Raw genomic sequence first — 16359 nt, forward strand, 5'->3', positions numbered from 1 at the left:
AAGTGATTTTGGTGAAAAATTTTGATACCTATGGACATCAACAACCAAGGTATGAATGGTATTCTAAAAAAAAAAATAATTGTATATTAGACTGGGCCAAAAAAAAAATTTTTTTTTTTGATAGTTACTTCGAAAATCTTGTTCAGGATGATGAAAAAAAAATTTGGTGAAAATTTGAGCCGTTAAAAAAAATTTTAAGAGGTCTATCATCGGTTTTTTTTATTTTTATACATGATATGATGTTTTACAACAGAACTGCTAGACGATCAAAGTAAAAAAAATTTCTGTTCATTTTTTCATTTAAACACTTGGTGGTAGCACCTTCAAGATGTTGTTGTTGTTCAAAGATTATAAAAGTAATTAGTCGTTAGGTAACAATACAAATGGGGTAGTGGGGAATTCCCAGTTAATTTGTGCAAGTAGGTAGTAGAAACATATCCCTAAAAAATATGCAATAATGCGATTTGGGATGATTGTTTTTAAAACAAATTACAATTTTTTCGGGTAGGTATATTGGGGAAATTACAAATCGGCATGAAAGGGAAAGTTATGAATGAAATGTTTTAGTTCAAAAGCTGATTTCTTGCGAGAACAATATTTAAATATTAATCTTCTGAGTTCATTTAAAAAAGTAATAGTTTTATAAAAAACAATGGAAGAACAAAGTATTAGCTTAAATCTTAATAATAATATATTTTCTATTTGCGACAAAAGAAACTGCCGAAGTAAGGTATGGGGGACTTTTGGCGAAATAAAAAATCAAAATGGTGATACTATACCAAACTTTGTGGCATGCAGAACGTGCAAAAAAGTGATGAAAATTTTTAAAACAACGACGAACCTTTTGAGGCACAGATGTTTTAAAGAAAGCTTGCCAAATATAATTAAAGAAATGATTGTGTCGATGGCCGATAAGAAAGCAGTTTTTGATGTGTCCGTGAAGGCGTGAAGCTGTGTATTGAAGATATTAGACCGTTTTCTACTGAAGAAGGCTCTGGAATGCAGGCATTTGTTAAAGAGTGTATAAAAATCGGTGCTAAATACGGAGAACATGTTAACGTGAAAGACATGCTTCCCACTGGAACAACCATAAGCAACAATATAAAAAATATTAAAGACAAATTAGTGGAAATAGTCAAAACAGAACTCGGTTTTATTAAAATCTTTTCGGCAACAACAGACAAGGCGACATGGCGACAAGGCGACATGGCGACAAGGCGACATGGTGACATGGCGACATGGCGACAAGGCGACAAGGCGACAAGGCGACATGGCGACAAGGCGACATGGCGACAAGGCGACATGGCGACAAGGCGACATGGCGACAAGGCGACATGGCGACATGGCGACAAGGCGACATGGCGACAAGGCGACATGGCGACATGGCGACAAGGCGACATGGCGACAAGGCGACATGGCGACAAGGCGACATGGCGCCAAGACGACATGGCGACAAGGCGACATGGCGACATGGCGACATGGCGACATGGCGACAAGGCGACATGGCGAGAAGGCGACATGGCGACAAGGCGACATGGTGACAAGGCGACATGGCGACAAGGCGACATGGCGACAAGGCGACATGGCGACAAGGCGACATGGCGACATGGCGACTTGGCGACAAGGCGACATGGCGACAAGGCGACATGGCTACAAGGCGACATGGCGACATGGCGACTTGGCGACAAGGCGACATGGCGACAAGGCGACATGGCTACAAGGCGACATGGCGACAAGGTGACATGGCGACAAGGCGACATGGTGACAAGGCGACATGGCGACAAGGCGACATGGCGACAAGGCGACATGGCGACAAGGCGACATGGCGACAAGGCGACATGGCGACATGGCGACAAGGTGACATGGCGACATGGCGACATGGCGACAAGGCGACATGGCTACAAGGCGACAAGGCGACATGGTGACAAGGCGACATGGCGACATGGCGACATGGCGACAAGGCGACATGGCTACAAGGCGACATGGCGACAAGGCGACATGGCGACATGGCGACAAGGTGACATGGCGACATGGCGACATGGCTACAAGGCGACATGGCGACAAGGTGACATGGCGACATGGCGACAAGGCGACATGGCGACATGGCGACAAGGCGACATGGCTACAAGGCGACAAGGCGACATGGTGACAAGGCGACATGGCGACAAGGCGACATGGCGACAAGGCGACATGGCGACAAGGCGACATGGCGACATGGCGACATGGTGACAAGGCGACATGGCGACATGGTGACATGGCGACAAGGCGACATGGCGACATGGTGACAAGGCGACATGGCGAAATGGCGACATGGCGACAAGGCGACATGGCGACAAGGCGACATGGCGACAAGGCGACATGGCGACATGGCGACATGGCGACATGGCGACATGGCGACATGGCGACAAGGCGACATGGCGACAAGGCGACATGGCGACAAGGCGACATGGCAACAAGGCGACATGGCGACAAGGCGACATGGCGACAAGGCGACATGGCGACATGGCGACAAGGCGACATGGTGACAAGGCGACATGGCGACAAGGCGACATGGCGACATGGCGACAAGGCGACATGGCGACATGGCGACAAGGCGTCATGGCGACATGGCGACAAGGCGACATGGCGACAAGGCGACATGGCGACAAGGCGACATGGCGACAAGGCGACATGGCGACATGGCTACAAGGCGACATGGCGACATGGCGACAATTCGTCATGGCGACATGGCGACAAGGCGACATGGCGACAAGGCGACATGGCGACAAGGCGACATGGCGACAAGGCGACATTGCGACAAGGCGACATGGCGACAAGGCGACATGGCGACATGGCGACATGGCGACAAGGCGACATGGCGACAAGGCGACATGGCGAGAAGGCGACATGGCGAGAAGGCGACATGTCGACAAGGCGATTGGCTGATTTTGCCAATCCGTCCCTTGTGCCCCCCCCAGAAAAAAATCCTGGATCCGCCACTGGCGATAGGACCTCTTCTTGGTTATTCTACAGAACGGCGTATACAAGGGGAGGGGGGTCACGGGGTCATGACCCCCCCCCCCCCCCCCCCAAGAACTCAGAACTTAAAAAATAAATTGTTGTGTGATACTGAAATCTCTTGATTAAGATTATTTTCAAAATGTTGAAGTTTTAGAACATGAACGAAAATTAAAAGTTAAAAAAATTTTTGGTATTCAAACAAACTACTTTACCATAATTTGGCGATGTGGTCATATTTTTAGCGAACGCTATTCTGGATTAGGATTATTTTGATTCGTTCGATAATAGGTATTAGTTGAGCTGTACTGTAGACTTTTGTAGTTTTGTATGGATTTAAAATCCGAAAAAGTATTATATTCAAAGCTTTTTAAAAGAAATTAAATAGGGTAGGTACACAAAAATCATCTCTTAAGGGCTAGTCACTGCTTACCAGTAAATAAAAAAAGCAATCTTTTGTTTTTTTATATGATGATTATATGATGAAGTGAATAAAATATCAATTAAATAGGGAAGCTTTCTGTGCCTTGCTGTGTGGAGGTCATACTGTTGATTACATTCGTCATCGGCAAAAATTTCGTCCAACTTTTCGTTCTGCAGTACGCTGTTCGGCACAACGAAATTGAAAAGTCTCCACTTCTTTTTCGGACACAAGCAATTGCCGGGAACATTAATTGTGTGTGGAAAAATGACATTTGTGTTTTTTTATTTGTTTTTGTTGTTCATTTTGTCATTGCATGTCTTTCTGCGATGGGTGTTTACTTTTTTTTTTATTTATTTTTTGCAATTTTTGAGTATTTTTCCGTCCAGATTTCGCAAGCATTTCTTTGTCCTCGTGGAGACCGACGAAAAATTTCGTTTCACATCAGCAGCGTTCTAGGCCCTAAGGCTTAATGTTAAACTTAAACGAATCTCATACCGTTTTTGTTTGGTTATTTTTAGAACTATTTTCGGAACTTTTCGATACGAAATGCAAAACGCACAAATTGTAATGTTTGTAATAATTCAAAAAGCAGATTTTCAAGTTTATGCCTGCTATCAAAATTTTTGAAAAAAAAATTTTGGCATGACCCCCCCCTCCCCCCCCCCCAAGAAGCAATCCTGTATACGCCCCTGCTACAGACTGTATTACTTTCGCATCTGTTTGCTGTTTCTTCAGCTTCTTGAGACAAAACTTGATTTAGTTAAATGCTAATCACTTCGGATACTGTGATTGATCTCTTAAGTCTTCATATTGTATGAAGTGTACAGAAAGGAGATGGGGCGTTTTTGGGCCATGAGCGTACATTAATGAGACTAGTCTCAAAATGAAGCTGAAGGTTAGTATATTCAATCTATGAATTTTTTTTCAAATCGTAAGTCAGGGTCTTGAGATACAAGGCTCCAAAGTTCGTTCTGATAACTCTTGTCCCTTTTATGTGCAAATATCATGAGAACTACAAGTGGTATATTGATGTTTTTGATGTCAAATGAAAGGTTGTTTTAGTGCCTTTTAAACAATATAAAAACATATTACACAAAAACAAAGAAACGGTGAACAAATAAAGAAAAGTAAAATGTTATTTAAAAAAATCGATTTTTGTTCAAAATATTTATTTATTTTCAATTTAAATATGCTTACAATCAACACACAGGTGTAGTTATAAAACTGTTTTAATTTTTTAGAATGCGGATTAGAAGCTTGTTTATTTGACCAAATTATGTTAGAGAGACACAAAAACTATAATTTCTTGTGAAGAACTCTGGGCTACACTCTTGTTTACATAAACTAGATTACAAAATACATACTAAAGAAGATTTTCGATAAATCCACTCTTATCTCAGTTTAAGTTTAAAATATATTTCTTGGAACGATTTTTTTTCTTCGTTTTGTAAAGTCTTTAACTACATAGTACTTAACAACCTTTCATTTGACATCAAAAACATCAATATACCTCTTGTAGCTCTCATGATACATATTTGCATTTAAAAGGGAGTTGTAAGGGTTATCAGAACGAACTTTGGAGCCTTGTATCTCAAGACCCTGACTTACGATTTGAAAAAATTATTATTATTATTATTTATTTATTTATTAAGTAGCAATAACAGAGTTTCTTTTTACATTTGGTAGTTACAAGTTAGAGATTTAGGATAATTATTTTCCTTTTCAACTATAATTTAAACAAACATATAATGACAATAAGTTGTATAATGAAATTGATATTAATAATTCAAGGGAAAGCTACGAACAAAAACCCTTATTTAACTCTTAAAACTAATATTGCACTCCCACATTAAGTTTTTTAAATTATAATGTATATATTAGGTCGCAGATCCGAAGAAAACAAACATTGCCAAAGGATTCCTTTTAGAAAAGTAAACCATTCGACAAATTCATTCACTCCAAATCTAGAGCCTTTAAATATACAGGGTGTCCCAAAAGTAATGGATCAAACGAAATATTACTTTTGGGACACCCTGTATATACAAAATGATAATATATATAACGTTATGGTGTTGATAAACATTTAATCAGTTCATTATCAGAGAAGGAACAATTTACATAAAATTTTTGGGTTAAATTTTCAATAAGGGAGTTCAAAAAGTTGACATTGGATTTTTCATGAAGCCTGTAAGTTGAATAACACCATGGTAAATCAAGCATCATTTTTAGAAGTTTGTTTTGGCATATTTGAAGCTTAAGTTTGTGAGTTTTGGCACAATCGTTCCAAACAGGAGCACCGTATAGGAGGATGGATTGGAAAATTAACTTAAACATTAAAATTTTATTTTCTTTGCTAAGTTTAGAACTTCTACATATTAATGGGTAAAGAATTCTTTTATATAGATTTATCTTATCAATAGTAGTAGATATATGTTTTTGAAAACTAAATTTTTTGTCTATTATAACACCAAGATATCGACAATGTTCACGGTGCCCATTCGAAGCTGTACATTGTTTGGGAGGAAACACGATTTTCGACGTCTTGTAAACCAAATAGCTTGCGTTTTCAAGGGGTTTACCTTAATCTTCCATTTGAAAAAGTATTTTTCTATTGTAGAAAGAGACATTTGCAATGTATGACAAACGTCTAGGAAATATGTACCTGATGTAAAAATAGCCGTGTCGTCAGCAAACATTGCAATACCTATACTGTTTCCCAGATTGGGTAAATCTGCGACAAAGATATTGAAGAGAGTTGGACCAAGTACTGTACCTTGAGGAATTCCATATGGAATATTTTGCAAAGAAGATTTTTCGTTTTGAACTTTTACTAAAAATTTTCTCCCATCTAAAAAGCTTTGGATAATTTTTACTATACTCATTGGGAAGTTAAATTGTACAAGTTTGTGGATTAATGCGTCGTGCCAGACAGTATCGAAGGCCTTTTCAATATCTAAGAGTACTAAGGCAGTCGACTCTTTATTTTTGAATTTTTCTTTAACATGATTTTTTATTCTGAGAATTTGATGGCTGGTGTTGTGGAAGGGTCTGAATCCAAATTGATAATCAGGAAGAATATTGTTTGCTGCTAAGTGATTATCAAGATTTTCTTTGATTATTTTTTCTAGTATTTTGCTTATAGAGCTCAGTAAGCTTATAGGCCTGTAGCTGTTAGCATCATCCTTTGGTTTGCCAGGCTTTGCAATTGGTAAAACAATAGCAGTTTTCCAGCAATCTGGAAAGTAGCTTAGTTTAAGACAAGCATTGAAAATTGAGGTAAGGTATCGTATGCCTGATGCAGGGACAGCTTTCAAAAGTTTGTTACTTATACCGTCCATGCCAGGACATTTTTTGTTTTTTAAGCCTTGAATCAAGTATTTTACTTTACTAGGATTAATTAGATTTGAATCTATTAATTCGACATTTGATTGCGATATAAAAGTAATTGTATTTGCAACTTCAGTTGAAGTGGAATAATCACTATAGTGAGCTGTTATTTCATGATTTTTTGAAAAATTTGAAGCTAATAAGTTTGCCTTTTCTTTAGCCGTTATTAACAGTTTGTCATGTGTTTTGAGAGGTGGAATACCTGAACCACGTTTTTTGATAATCTTTGTAACTTTCCAAAAAGGTTTACTTGATTTCTCAAAGGACGAAAGAAGATTATTCCAACGTGAGTTTTTGTATTTATCAATTTCTTTTGCTATTTCTATGTTTAAAAGTTTTGTGCTTTTGAGGAAGAAGTCGTAACGATAGCGAAGCCATTTCCTTCTCTCAGAGTTTCTTAGTCTTATCAATAATAAAATATTACTAGGAAGTCGAACCGAATAATTATCCTTTACAGGACACTTAGGTATTGCAAAGTCAGCAGCGCTATTTACCAATGAAACAAAATTACTACACATTGAATCAATTTGGGTTGTGTTTATCGGGGTAGTAGAAATATTATTTAAATTGCAGCTTCTATTAAAAAATGAAGTAAAAAGGTTCCAATTTGCTGCAGAAAATTTGTAGTACAGTCTGATTGGTTTTACTTGTAATTGCAGATTCATATTCATATTGACTGGGAGATGATCAGATCCTAATTTGTTGTAAGTAAATGGTCTGTTACAGTTAGTAGGTATATTTGTAACAAAAAAGTCTAAGGTAGAAGGACTTTTAGATTTAGATGTTGGAACATAGGTATAATTGGGTGGGTATAGTAAAGAGAAATTTGGATGCGTTTCATTGACGTCATACAACACGTTACCCCAGCAATTAGCTCTGAGACAATTCCATAATTGATGGCGACAATTTATATCGCCACCAAAAATGACTTTGCTTCGATTTCTAAATATTTTACGTAGATCGCTTTTAAATTGAGTTATTTTATCAACAGTTCTATTTCCACCCGGGAAATAGACAGAAAAAATACTCACTTTTGAGTTGTTTTCTAAAAATACATCTACTCCTATTGACTCAATACATCGTAGTTGCAAATGAGGGTGAACCGAGTGATCAATATCTTTTCTTATGACAACAGCTACACCTCCTCCTATTTCGTTTCTTCTGTCAAGACGATAACATTTAAAGCTTGGGTGTGAAAATGATTTTTGTTCTTTTAACCAGGTTTCTGTGATTAACGCAATGTCAACTTTATTATCAATAATAAAATTAAAAAATTCTAGTTGCTTTTTTGTGATGCCTCTGGCATTCCAAGTTATAATTTTAAGAGAGTTAGATAACATGATTATTTGAGTAGATATACTTGATGGCAAGAGATGTTATTACATTGAACTGGTCACTTTTGTTATGACAGGCACTAAGCTTAGATAAAACTTCACTCAAAAGAGAATTAATTTCTTCAAAGGAGAATAATGTAGTATTGTTCTCATTTGTATTTGAGAATGATGTTTTGTTTTGACGTTGAACTTGTTTGAGTTGTATAGCTTCCGATGATGAAGGTAATGATGATGGAGCAGCAGAGCGATTTTTATTTATTAGCCTTGGTGGTACAGGAGGGGAGCGTTGGGGTAAGGGAGGAAAGTGAGAAAGAGAATGTGGATCAAAAGTTGTTTGTGCTATTTGTGTAGGTGGTGTGCGCTTGTTGTTTACTACACGTCGATGGGTGGAGAGTTTTTGACGAATATCCAAGTATTGTTGGCGACTTATACAGTTAGAGTCGGATGACTTGTGAGGTCCATTGCAATTGGCGCATCGAATCACGTCAGAAGTTTTGCATTCAGTTGTTTTGTGACTGCCGGCGCAGTTAGCACAAAAACTCTTAATGTGACAGTGCATGGAACCATGTCCATAGAGTTGGCAATTATGACATTGCGTTGTTTTTCCGGGGTTTTGCCTCTTGAAGTCCCATCGAACAAGAGTTCTAAACAAGCATGAATGGCTTCGCTTCAGTTCATTTAATTTTATTGTACCGCGTTCGATGTAAACAATGTAAATGTAGCTTTTAGTTTGTGCATTTGATTTTGAGTTATAAGTGATCATTTTCACATCAATGCACTTTATTCCAGATGAAATAAGTTCATCTTTAATCAATTTTTCGGCTATGAGATCAAGACCCGATAAAACTACTTTAAAAGGTCGCGCTTCTTTTCGCGAGTACGAAAAAAATTGAATTTCTAATTTAACAAGTTCGGCCTTGATTTTTTCAAAGATTTCATTTGAGGGAGATATAATTTTTTGACCGAGAGAAATATTTTTTATAAGATACTTTTCGATCTTTAAGTCACTAAGCATGAGTCGCACTCGTTCACTTGTAGATTTTAGAACCACTATAGGGGGAACACTTTCTTTAATGACGTTGGAACGTTCATTATTATGGTTTACAGACATTTCATCAATATCATTAGCATCAGCCATAAGGCTTTGCAAAGGCTGATAATAGTTTTGGTTATTATTCATTTTATCATGAATATTTCTTTTATTTAAATTTAAATAATGTTTTCTGGGAGGGCAAACATCGCCGTCACCAGAGTCGCAACGAACTCTTTTATAAGAAATTTTAATTCTTTATGCAAAACGCGGTGTGTATGAAAGAATACTTGCACTCACTACAACTGCTAACACAAGAAATGTGATTTGAAAAAAAATTCATAGATTGAATAAACTAACCTTCAGTTTCATTTTAAGACTAGTCTCATTAATGTACGCTCATGGCCCAGGTCCCATATAATTTTGCCCCATCTCCTTTACCTAATTTCTTCGGAGAATGATTCTTTTATAAATTACTAATAAAATGCTCGCTTGCTTTATGTGTCCTCTGGATAACCCAATTCTTTTAACATCTCTTTTTTAATGACACTCCTTGTATGGAAAAATTGATAACTAGATTACGAGAAAAACGTTATTAGTAATTATTTAACAAATATCAGAACTACAACAAGCTATTAAAGTAATTTTCTCAAATTTGAAACTAATCGTGCCTTAAACAAACCCTTTTTGAGAAGAGGTCCTATAAGGTTGTTGGAAAAGACCGATTTAGAGAATTTGGTGATAAGCCATGTTTTCGAAAACGCAATCAAGTTGTCACCCCTGCTTCCTGATCGAAACCTAACCTGAGAGTTCCAAAAGAAGAATTTCGATTCGCATAAATGTTTAGATTTATAAAAATATTACCACATTGGTCACCAAGGCGTTTACGTACTTTTTTTAGTTTTAAACATTTTTTTTTTTCTCGCCCCCTTATTGAGCTTCTTTCCAAAGAATTGAATTGATTTTCATTGGGAAATTAAAATGAACATCGCGAGAGTATGACGATCAATGTAGATCAATCATGTTTTTGATAATAAAATTGTATTTGAAGAAGAACCAATCTTGAAAATCGTAACTTGAGAACAAAAGATTTTTTTAAAACGACTTTTACTCTAACTTCTATAGCCTAATAGAATTCCCTCTGATGTTAACACCTATATTTTTTACCTTCTTTGACTGTAATGTTTTGTATAAAAAGAATCCGTCAAAAACGGTTAAAGGGAAAACCGTTCATTTTGTATCAAAATCGTTAGAGCCGTTTATGAGAGCGTAAACATTTTAGTACCGTTATTTTTGACTCTAAATAAATTTCTGCAAAGTCTTTAAAAAGATAGGGGAGAGGTGCGGACAGTGAGACACCCTTTTTTTAAATTGGTATATCTTAGAATGTTTACAAGATAGCTTAACGAAACTTTGAAGACAGTTTAAGACATATTTTATTTTAATGTTGCAAAAAAACTTGTAGTTAAAGAATGAATGAGAGCAGCACATTGAACTAAAATGTAGAAAAAGTCAAAACGTCTCACTGTTTGCAAGGGGTGCGATCAGTGAGACATTCTTAGGTGAAAAAACGAAAACGTCAAATAATTAGGTAATTGACAAGTATATAATTAATTCATTTATATTACTTTAACCCATTTTTTTCAAAAAAAAAAAATAACAAAAAGCCAAAAAAAACGAAAAAAAACACTACGAAATCATAGGTATTGAAGTCATGCTAAAATAATAGATTTTTTTAAAATCTATGTCTCACTGTTTGCTTTTTAAAAATCTATGTCTCACTGTTTGCTTTTACATAATGTCTCACTGTTTACTTTTTGTTATTTTTCGGAAAAATATAAAATTACAAAAAACGAGAAGGAATTCTAATTACATGATATTTTTTTATGGAAGAACATATAAATATAATACATACATATGTAAAAAAAGTTCTGTCCACTAACCAGATTTTTTGTGTTATACACTCTTTTTATAACACTCCAAAAACTACTTTCACCTGGTTTTGTGTGATATTTTACGGTGTAGGAAAATGGACAGCTTTAATTTAGTCGGGACAAAATTAAAAGACGCAGACGGGGAAATAAACGTTTTGACCCAAACTAGCGTTACTGTGCTTATTTTCAGAAAAGAGAAAAATGGATTGTCTCACTGTTCGCACCTTTCCTCTACATACCGAGATTGAAATAAGACGATCCATTTAGATTATAGCTTCTATTATACAAGCATGCATTTCCTAGTAAATTTTCTAGTTATGAGAAACTTGGCTTACCTTTTTATTAAGTTCAATACAAAAATGATGGAATAGGGTTATTTTTCACTATCCAGCGCAGCAATCCATCATCCTACACTCTACTACCACATTTCTACCTAAATCAGCATTTTCTTTTTGTCAAATTAAAATAAATAATCCACTAATTTAAGCCAATTTATTTGCATAAATACTCAACATAAGCACAAATAAGCCTTAAAATATTATAATCTTGATAAAATACCAAAACCCTAACATACTATAAATAACGCAATTTACTTTAAAACTTATATGTATATTCAAAACACACACCCACCCTTAGAAAACATGCGTTTGTATATGTTTATTGCTCGTTCATTTGTATATCTGTCACTTAGAATTTTGTATCACGGATCATTTACAGATACTTTTTTAATCCTAGGCTAATTAATCTTCAAACGTGGTTAGACAAACAATTGTAAAATTAATTGTTCCAATTAACATCCAGCTCCAACCAGCCATCAGCCACCCATGCTCCCATGCTCTGTCTTTTTGTCAAATAGAATGATAAACTGCTTCAAGCCAAATGTAATTAAATTTTGTGGGTGTATGTGTGTGGTAAAGTTTTTGTATCATCTCGCAATTCCTGCGTATATTCCCCATTCTCCTAGAATTCACATGAATTCTCTTAAAAGCAAATGCTTTTTGAATAAGATTAATTTTCAGCCAATTGAAGGAAAACGTGTGCTCTTCTTTGCCTCCTTTTACCCATCACAGAGCTCTTCTATACACTTTCAATATTTAAGTGGAAAACAACGGATGTTTCCACCCAACTTCAAAGTCAAATCAATGATTGCAAAAGGAATTTTTGGTTATAATATGAAATTTCAAATTCATTTAGGAAGCGAGAGAGTATTATTTGGTGTGAATATTGAACACAAATGTCACAGTCACAGTCAAATTGAATGAACATATGTTAGATAGAGATATGTTGGTATGTTTTGTGTGGAGAATAGAGGTAAACCAACTGGACTTAATAAGCTCAGGGATTAACGAGATGCAAATAGTTGGCAGTAGTTGCAATTTGTGTGGACATTCATCATAAATTCAAATTAACACTAATTACAACTCCATTTGATTGCGATATGTCTTGTAGCGATGAGGTTTTGTATAATTGTATAGGAAGTTATATGATTGTATACATAATTTGATACAATAATAAGACAGTGTTGCCACTTTAGTGTCAATGTGAAGAAAATATAGAATTTGGTAAATCATCATACTCTCAAATCCTTTGTCTAGATCTCTTTCTTCTGGATTAAATAGCTATAAAAAAAATAAATGGATTGAAGTGAAATTAAGTGACTATGGCAACCCTGGTTCACTATTTATTTGTATTCATTTCAACGTTGATTAAGATTTATCTTTAAAAATCTTTAAAAAAAAAACTATCAGGTAAAATATCAAATCATCACAAAAACTATTATGATATTCATGGCAGTGGCAACACTGATTTTCTAAAGACAGAATAAGTATATTTGCATTTGACAATTATTATTGTGGTGTTTATTGAAGAAAAATTACATAGTCAAGTGGTTGGCGTGGTGGTTATTCGATTGAGCTATAATTTAGATCAATTAGCGATGCAGCAAATAGTCAATAGAGTACAATATTATATTAATCTTGAACTACATATATACATTATAATAATTCCCATTTAGATTTTAAAGTTAAGTATTTAAAACCACTTAATACGCTTCACATACTTGCTAATTATAATATAAAATAAATTTATTATTGATTATGGTGATAAATATTGTCGCAATGGAAACAAAGTTTAATTTAATAAACACACAAGATGTTATAGTGCAGACATTCAAAATGACATCAGGTTAATAAATTGGCTGACATCATAAATCAAATAGGTTTAGATACTTATCGTAAAAAAATGCATAACTTATTATAATACGCTACATAAAGAAAACTTAGTTTATTATTCAAAAATTCATTCTTTAATCTATTCAATCAAGTTTTTTTTTTAAAAAAGTTTTCTAAAAGAACATTGTACCTGCCAAGTAAAAAATTGTTTTCAAAATTTAGGTCCCTCAAGATAGCTCTCTCGCTCGCAACGAAATTTCCAAAATCTGAGTATGGGTTAAATTTGTTGCTATACTTTTTCGCTAGTTTATTGCTCCAATCTGGAATTTGTTGTGTTGCTCCAGCCCCTGTCTCTCAAAATTCGTAAAACGTATATGGATGCTGTCTTGACGCTTGACATTCTACTGCTGACACACGTTCTCTTAATTTTGACAGGTTGGAGCAAAAAATTAGCAACAAAGTAGCAACACATTTTTTAAATTTTTTTGAATTTTTCCTTATGTGGGGAGTGCTATCTTGATGCTTGAATATATTCCACAAGTTCCACAATACATTTTTGGACAAGAAGAAGATGGATTTAAAAGTTAAATCGCATCATTTTGGAAAGGTGTTATGAAACCCTTTAATTTAATACCGGTCATTTTTTTGAGAAAACTGTTGAAGTTCATAGAAAGGTCAAATAATAGAGTAACAAATTGAATAATGGAGCAATAAATTAGCAACAAATTCCTTTATACCTAATCATATTTTGAAAAATTTCGCCGTGTTGTTGCTTTTTTGACGGACCTTCAAAATTTCGGATTTGAACATAATTTTTTTTCAAAAAACTTTCATCAAATCAGCTTTGTATAGTATTAAGTCAGTAGTAGACTTTTTGTGCACTTATAGAGTCGTTCGTGGTAAGTGTGCGCAGCCAGTAAGTGTGCGCATTGCTAATTTCTCGAAACTAGTGTAAAAATTTAAATTTCTGCTAATGCACAATTAATTAGATATCTGATCTTCGTCGAAGTCCGTTATATTTATGCTTCTGTTGTTTTTAGTGTTTCGAGAAAAAGCAAAAGAAAAAAAGCTAACTTTCCTTAAAATTTTTCACAATTTTCAAACTACGACAGTGATCTGCCTTTGACTTAAAGTGAAGGCAATTGATTTTTTTTATTGAGCTTACTATTTAAACTTTATGTTCCAATTAAAATTTTATTGTTTTTAGTATTTATTTATTAATATTTTATCAAAAACAATAAAAAACTGCATTTGGGGTAAGTGTACGCAAAAATTTGGGGGCAAGTGTGCGTGTGCGCATGCAAATGCATGGGATTTTACTGAAAATATATATATTTGCATAAAATGCTTCAAAATGCACCAAAATTTCACAGTGTACAGAATCGATCAAAATAATAAGAAAATCGTATGGGGGCGGGGGTCTTAGGCCCCTCGTTTGGTTTTTAAATGTCTTTAAAAATTGAAAAAAAGAACAATTGATATTCATTAAGATTACTGAGCAAAAGTACCTGCGCACACTTACCGTACACCCTGCGCACACTTACCCCTACTAAGGGGTAAGTGTGCGCAATATGACCTGTTTTGGTTTTTTTAGAGAAACATAATTAATTTTATAAATATTAGTTATATTTTAATTGAATTTAAGAAGTCAAAACATGTATCTCAAATAATCAATTTACTTTTTTTATGTACATCTTATATTTTGCTTGTAATACTTTTTCAAAGTCAAAAGTGCGCACACTTACCACAAACGACTCTAAGAAGACTGTCAAATTAATGAGAGTTGAGAGAGAATTCTCTCAGTAGGAAATAAAACTACGAAAGACTGCCAAAGAGTCTGGAACGAGTTGAACACCATTATACAACATAATTTCATACATATTTTATGTTTAATTCGGTAAACATTAACATTTTTTAAAAGCAATAACCGCGTAACGCGATTTTAAAAATCACTACAATTTGATTTTGTTTCTTCTTTTATTTATTTGTTTGGCATACGTCAACTTTTCATTTGACAGAACTCATATTTCTGCCGGAAGAAATTCTTGTTGCTAAATTTGTCAGGTCGGGGAAATTTTTTACTTTCTCGTGAGCGCTCTCTTCTACACAATTTTTGAAGTTGGAAACAGACTCTGACCAAAAATAACCAAATATGACTGAATTTGGAAGTTTCAAACTGAGTATGGAAAAGACCTATTAAAATGTTGTCAAATTTGACGATCAAGTTTTGACAACGTGCTGAAGATATTATTTTATTTTTTGTACTGTGGTGTTGCAGATATTTTGTTTTTATTTATTTTTTTATTTTAAGTCAATTTATTATGTCTCTCCTTGTTTTATAGCTATTTTTATAAACAATTTTCAGATGAAACAGCTAGTTGCATTCCTCCCCTGAAACAATTTATCCGTAATACTCGCGCTTCTAGGAATGCTCATCAGTTTAACCTTGAGCCCAACTTCGGACGTACCGTCAAATACAGAGATTCTTTCTTTAGCCGCACCACACGAATGTGGAATATAATACCCGCCTCTGTTTTCCCCAGCCATTTCAATGTCCAGAGCTTTAAAACTAATGTGCATCGGTTTCTTCTTTTGAATCCCTCCCTATTTTCCTGAAGCTCGCACTGTGTTTAACATATTGGATATTTAACTCCCTTTAGTGCGCGTAAAGTATAAAAAAAACAGTGTTATTCATGAAGTTAAGCATGCTCAATATTAAACAGTAGTTCAAAAAAATTGTTAAACAAAATCTCAAGTAATAAAAAATACATGCTTAAAACCAAATAAACTCTGAATCACACTCAAAACCAACAAAGATCTCAAAGAACAAAATAAACAAATAATACCAATTCCAAAATTACCCTATAGAAACTAAATTTACCCCTCAAGCAGCAATTCATGATGTTATTTTACGCCTCAATTGTTAGAGATATATCTACTTCTCTCCTAAAATCCCTACGTTTTTACGTCAGCTTATCCATTCTTAAGTCCCAGCAAATCCTTACACGAGCAAAGCAAATTAATTAATAAATCCAAAAAACACTCCGCACACTCCACACAAAACCCAATTAAATGAACTTGT

General features: G+C 35.0%; 1 protein-coding gene across 1 annotated transcript in view; it reads left to right on the top strand.

Moving 5' to 3' along the window:
• The window catches only part of LOC129908410 (ammonium transporter Rh type A), a 46792-nt gene that overhangs the window by 13803 nt on the left and 16630 nt on the right, over window positions 1-16359 (top strand). The gene's annotated exons all lie outside the window — the stretch shown is intronic.

Source organism: Episyrphus balteatus, chromosome 2, assembly GCF_945859705.1.
Source record: "Episyrphus balteatus chromosome 2, idEpiBalt1.1, whole genome shotgun sequence".
In the NCBI taxonomy this organism is placed as follows: Eukaryota; Metazoa; Arthropoda; class Insecta; order Diptera; family Syrphidae; genus Episyrphus; species Episyrphus balteatus.